The following is a 7,073-nucleotide window of genomic DNA, read 5'->3' as shown; positions in this document are numbered from 1 at the left end:
AGACCAGCCTGGGCTACAAAATGAGCTCAAAACCAGCCTGAAGGCAAAGTAAGACCTGTCTCAAAAAGAAAATAAGTAAATAAATAAGTAAGCAAACAAAGAAACAAACTGGGCTCCAACCGGGGGGATCATTCTGCTTCAGCCTCCCAGGTATGCACCACTACACGCAGTTTGACTTTTTTTTTTGGATGCTGAATGAAAGGCCTTCACCCCCAGCCCTTTTATCACTTTGAGACAGGATTTTGATCAGTAGCTAAATTGTACAGGCTGGTTTGAACTTTCAATCCTCCTACCGCAAGTCTCCAGGGTGCTGTGGGATCACAGGGAATACTGTTGCGTTCTTGGGAGGCTACAGTCATGCCTCGGCCCAGGGCCTGCGGCAAATGTGCAAGAGTGAGGGAACTGAAAGGCTGTCCCTGACCGAGCAACAAGACAAAGATCAGGGACCGGGAGGGCTCTGAATACACATCCAGAGTGAGTCTCAGGTAGCTGGTTATGGTTCTCTTTACACTGAGACACTTCCTACCTTTTAAAAAGTTGTCTCAGAGCTGGAGATGTAGATCAGTGATTGAGTGCTTGCCTAGCATACCTGGGTTCCATCCCCAGGATCATTTACTTTGTTTTATTTTATTTTCTGACTTTTTGAGACAGGGTCTTCCTGTGCAGTTCAGGCTAGCCTGGAGCTCACTTTGTAGCTCAGGCTGGCTTTGAACTCACAACGATCCTCCTGCCTCAGCCTCCTGAGTGCTGGGATTACAGGTATGCGCCACCACGCCCAGCCTCAGAACCATTTAAAAAAAAAAAAGACCACTCCATTCATCTCCAGCTCTTATCTCATTTTTCAGTTCCCCCAATTTTTTATAACATCACTAAGACATAATTCATACCAGGCAACTCATTCGTATAAAGCATAAATTCAGTGATATTTAAATCACAAACTTGTGCATCCATAACCACAATCAATTTTAGAACATTTTCACTACTTTGAAAAGAAACTCAATACTCATTATCAGTCACTTACAACCCCTCCCCCCAGTCTCCTCCCCCACCTGTGCCCCAGGCAACCACTGATTTAATTTCTGTCCGCATGGATTTGCCTATCCTGGACATTTCCTGTAAGTGGAGTCATATAATATGCAGCTTTTATCTGTTTGTTTGTTTGTTTGTTTTGCTTTTCTTCCGGTACCAGGAATCGAACTCACCACCTTGCCCTTGCCAGGTAGGCGCTGTGCCGCTGAGCTAAATCCCCAGCCCCAATATGCAGCTCTTATGCTCAGCTTCTTTCACTAGCATAATGCTTTGTTTTTGCTTTTGTTTTCCCGTACTGAGGATCCAACCTGGGCCTCACAACCCTGGGCCTCAGGCGAGCTAGGCCGTGCTCTACCACCGAGCTACAAGCCCAGCCCAGGACATTTTCAAGGTTCTCTCACTCAGCAGCAGGTCTCAGTACTCCATTCCTTTTTCTGCAGAACAGCATTCCTCTGCATTGTATTTCTCCAATCATCAGGGGACAGAAATTTGGTTTGTCTCCGCTTTGGAGTTGCAGTGAGCGAGGCTGCTATGAATATTCATGCGCAGGTTTCTGTGTGGACATGTGTTTTCATTTCTCCTCGATATGTATCTAAGAGGAGAATTCCTGGGTCCATGTAACCTTTTAAGGCACGGCCAAACTGCTGTGTAACGTACTCTACCATTTTCCCATTGCCACTAACATGTTTGAAAGTTCCAAGTACTCCACATTGTTACCTGTCTTTCTTTTTCTTTTTTTCTTTTTTCTTTTTTTCTTTTTTTTGTCTCTATATGCACAAAATCAAAGGCTCTTTGAGGCCAGCATGGGCTAATTAGTGACATCCCGGCTAAAAACAAAAAAACGTAAAGGGCTGGGGTAGAGTGCTTCTGGGTTCAATCCCCCCCCAATACTGGGAGGAAAAAAACCCTGATGTACAGTCAAAATCGAGAGCATAAAATAAGGTAATATTGGGCTGGGGATATAGCTCAGTGGCATAAGCGCCTGCCTGGCAAGCTCAAGTTCCTGAGTTTGATCCCCGGTACCCACCCAAAAAAATAAATAAATAAATAAAATCTGGAACCGAAAGAAAAATAAAAACATAAAAAACAAAACAAAATAAGGTAATAATGCTAAAAATGAGAAGGTGGGGTTAATGCTAATATATTATCACTTTAACCATTTGAGTTAACCTCAAGGATAACAGATCTAATAGCTATTCTAAACTGGGCAAGGCGCTCCATGACTCCAGTTCCAGCTCTTCAGGAAGCTGAGGCAGGGAGATTTCCTGAATTCAGGAACTCAGGGCCAGCCTGGACAACATAGTGAGATCACATTTAAAAAAAAAAAAAAAACAAAAAAGCTGTCCAGGCAAGAGAGTTTAGATTTAAATGTTCTTGGTACACAGTTCTATTACATCTGATTGGCTGGAAGCTGGACAGAAGTATAGTAAACACACACTCACATACAGAAAATTCTCCCCTTAAGTATGAATGATGATAGTGTTTTGCTTGCTTGTTTGTTTGTTTGTTTTTTGGTCTTTTTCACACAGGATCTCAGTATGCAGTTCAGGCCAGCCTTGAGCTCACTCTGTAGCCCAGGCTGGTCTTGAACTCACAAGGATCCTCCTGCCTCAGCCTCCCGAGTGCTGGGATTACAGGTGTTACCACGCCTGGCAATAGTGTTATGTCTGAAGTTTCATCACGGCCACCAGCCCCTACAAAGGTCCACAATATATTAACAGCAAGAAAAAAATGGAAATCTACGCAAAAGACGTGGGAAAGACAAATTCTCCCGAGTGAAACGCAGCCCCTTTTCTTTTTTCCAAAGGAAATGGTTGTTGATGCTATGAGGAGTTAAACTGCACTCGCACATGCCTGGGCGCTGACGTCAGGGGAGGCAGGGGAGGGCCCTTTCCAAGCAGGGAATTCCGCTGGTCCCAAACACTTCCTCTTTCAGTCTCACTACCCAGGCAGTTTCTTCAAACATTTCAGAAACAGAGGCCGAAGAACGAATCTTTCTGCTTCAGTCTGTCTGTTAACTACCCACGAGCCCTGAAGGCCATTAAAATAACGCTCCTCAAAGATACATTAAATCGGGCCTGGGGATTTAGCTCAGCGGCAAAAGCGCCTGCCTGGCAAGCGCAAGGTCGTGAGTTCGGTTCCTGGTACCAGAGAAAAACCAAAAAAAAAAAAGATACATTAAATTATCTTGCAGAATTCCTCTCTAAGACCCCCATTTCCCTCTTCTGAAACTACTTTAATTTCAAAGAAATGAATGGAAATTGAACATGACATCCCAAGAAGGAACCTGTCCTTACGAGGCATTACACACTTGCTGACTGCACGGCTATTTTACCAGCAGCCAGGAAGAGAACAAGAGATCTGGGATCATCCTGAGCTTTTCAGGAACCACTTTCCCCATAGGTGAAGTATGCAGGTGTGTTTCAAAATACGCTACTTGTCAGAGTCACGTAAATAAACTAGTACACTTTCAGACAGGCAAGTCGCCCCGCGGGGTGCAACAGTTCTTCACGCTGACGTCACCAGCCATTATTTTTTATCCCACAAACTAGAGGTGATGAGTAAGCCAACGGTAAACTATGATGTAAAAACTCCCCTTATTTAAAGAAAGTGGCAGGTATGCGTAACTTGATTGTTTCTTATTTTAGTTTCCTCTCCAAGGAGGAAAGATGATGCTGAGGTAGAATGTACAGCCCTGGGCACAGTAAGCCTGGGCTCTGCCGCTAAGCTACACCTCCAGCTCTATTTCCACGGCTTTTTGCTGTTGTTTTGGGGTTTTTTGTCTTTTTGAGACAGGGTCTCGCTATGCAGCTCAGGCTGGCCTTGAGCTCACTTTGTAGCCCAGGCTGGTCTTGAACTCACAGCAATCCCCCTGCCTCAGCCTCCCGAGTGCTGGGATTATAGGCGTGCGCCACCACACCTGGTGGGGAGGCTAAAATTGACCTTGTACTAGAAATGGCAAATTAACCACTGTCAAAATTAAAACTCCATCTTGGTGGCATTATTAAAAAATGTATAAGGACACATATACCAAAGTACTACCAGTCATTGTCCTTGAGGAGGAGAATCTGAGGAAAGTACTACAGAACACAAACAGAACTTTATTTTCTAAACTTCTTTATGCTTAATTTTTAAAATGGGTATGTCTTATATTTATCACTAAAAACTAACAGAAGTCATCTTAAAATTTTAGCCTTAGGTAAAAACTGTACAAAGGACATAAGTAAGTACATTAGAATACTCTTCTCCAAACAGAGCGACAAATATATTAAGCCCCATATGTCAATGTCAAGACAAAGAACATTATAATGATGCATTAGTCTCAATACATCCACATTCAGAGCCCTGTGTACACACAGGGACCGTACACACAGCGTCCTGAGATGTAACAGTGACCTGTAAGGACCCAAAGAATCCTTAACACAGTCGGACTGCTACATCTGCTTCCTCCCCTGCCCTGCCTACAGGGCCAGAGTTTCAGGAACTGCTCCTCAAATCCTACAAGTTATGAGGAAGAGATCTGCGATTTGAACCCAAATCCACAACCATACGATTCATCCCCAAAACTAAACTAGATTTAGAAGTTGGTTAAGTATTTCCCACACCGAGAGAGGAGAGGGAGCAGAGAGCTGAGAAAAGAGAATTTTAGACATCTTCAAATACGTGAAACCCTACAATAGGGAAAAACTGAATTTGGGGGATTTTACTTTATTTTGATTTGATTATACTTTGTTTTATTTTATTTTATTTTGGGGGGGTACCGACGATCGAACTCAGGATCCTGCGTTTGCCAGGCTGATGCTTGGGCCACTGAGCTATGTCCCCGGCTGTTTTACTTTATTTTAATGGGTTGTAGGTGACCTGAGAAAGCTGGAGCCAGGCGTGGTGGCGCACACCTGTAATCCCAGCATTCAGGAGGCTGAGGCAGGAGGATTGTTGCGAGTTCGAGGCCAGCCTGGACTACAAAGTGAGCTCGAGGCCAGCCTGAACTGCATAGTGAGACCCTGTCTCAAAAAGTCAAAAAAAAAAGAAAGCAAGCTGGAGGGAAACAATAAGGAAGAGAACCTATAGAGTACAGTACTACCTAGATCTGAAGAGAATAAACACAGATCAAATGTCCCCTTTCAAATATACATGTATAATATATAATCATATACACATTATATTTGATAGAGGATATCCGAACAAGTACATACATGCACATATTAATAACCAACAAATGTATAGGAATATTTCGTTCTTAAGGGCATAGAATGAATAGCACACAAGCTAACACCCATGAACTAACACTCGTGTTTTGCGTCTGTAAACGTTCACCCACTGCCCTGGTCAGATGCTTGTACCTAGATCTACCTGTACTGGCCTCCCTCCCTACATGGGAAAGTGGGAGGAATCTTACCCTACCCTCTAACTTTCCATTACAGAAGCAAAAAAAAAAAACAAAAATCCCTAAATATCTACAACATGTTTTTCTTCAAAGAACAACTATAACACCCAGAGAGCGAATGGAGCCCTCATGCTACAGTGCGAAGTTCCTCTGAATCAGGACTGTCTGTCCTGAAATGCCGAAGACCTTCCCAAGATGACCCCTGGCAAACGCGGACGGGACTGTCCCCCTCTCCCTAGCAGCCCCTCTACCCAACCACAGCACAACTCCGGCAGCGTGGGTTAAACGCAGAGACTCCAAGGGTCCCTGCTACGCCTGGCCGTCTGCGGAACTCGGAGGATCAGCTCAGAAGCGAGACCCACAGAACCACAGAGCCTTCTCCTAACTTCACCCCAAGGCACGGCCTCCCCAAGGCTCCTTCTCCAGGCGCTGCGCGCCCAGGTCGGGAGGAGCCGCGCGCTGTCCCCGGCTACCTGCGCTCTCAGCTAACCCGCGGAGCAAGGAGGCAGGCAGAGGGGGCCGGCAGGCAGCTGCTGAGAAAGACGGAACAGTCCTCGCGGGGTGCCCGGGGGAGAGGGGTCTGCGAGGGTCTTCTCCCCAGGGGATCGGTCCGCCAGCAGGGACCCGGCCAGCTTCCTCGCCGAGGACGGCGATGCAAAGTCTGACTCGCTCGCAAGCCCCCGCCTCCTCGGCCTCGCGGAGAGACTGAAGTTCCTTAACTGCAGAGCCGGCGGGAACAAGCACCGGAGAAGTGCTGAGCAGGGCGAGGCGCGGAGACCGAGCGCGCAGGAGGAGTCCCGTCCCCTCCTAAGGGACCGCGCGGACCGAGGGCGCTCCCGGACCCCGGAAAGGAAGCAGCGGGCGGCCAGAACGGCGCGACTCTACCTTCTTGTTGTTCTTGTTATAGCCCAAAGTCGAAATCCCAGGCCTGGACGTCACTGAGAGCAGCATTTTCTCTTTAATGTCAGGGAGCTGAGAGAGGAGAGGGAGGACAGGGAGGGGAAGAGGACGGGAGAGGGAGAGGGAGAAGAGAGGGGGAGAGGGAGGGAAGGAGGGAGGGCGGAGGGAGGGAAAGGGAGCCGGAGCCCGCGGGGCGGGGCCTGCGGGGAAGAGGGAGCCGCCGCTCTGACGCCGCCGGAGGAGGTGCCCAGCGCCGACCTCAGCGGGCACCGCCTCTGGGTCCTAGTGTCCGAGGTGCTTTGTTTGTTCGTTTGTTTTCCACAGGCTCAGCAGTTACAGCTAGGAAAAAGACTTCTTAGGTCTAACCTTTCTCAAGCTCGTATCCTCTCCCGGACGAACAAGTTCTGCGTCTCATGGGGAACAGTGAAGCTCTGCCGTCTCCCTCAGAGCTCAGCTATAACATTTCAAACTCCATATTCAAAAGGGACCACAGAGACACTGCTTTGAAGATACGAAGAAAACCATACTGAGGTAGAGAGTGTGTCAGATAAGGCTTCCCCGTTTTATATTTAGGGCATGAATATATATCTGTTTATGATTATGAACCCAGGGCCACCTTTGCACTGAGGTATAACCTCAGCCCTTTTTTAAAATGTTGAGCTGGGGGGCTGGGGATTTAGCTCAGCGGCAAAGCGCCTGCCTGGCAAGCGCAAGGTCGTGAGTTCGGTTCCGGTACCGGAGAAAAACCAAAAAAAAA

This window comes from Chinchilla lanigera, unplaced genomic scaffold, assembly GCF_000276665.1.
Source record: "Chinchilla lanigera isolate Chin_1 unplaced genomic scaffold, ChiLan1.0 scaffold00057, whole genome shotgun sequence".
Lineage (NCBI taxonomy): Eukaryota > Metazoa > Chordata > Mammalia > Rodentia > Chinchillidae > Chinchilla > Chinchilla lanigera.
The sequence above is the reverse complement of the archived record's forward strand: the minus strand, read 5'-3'. Positions refer to the sequence as shown.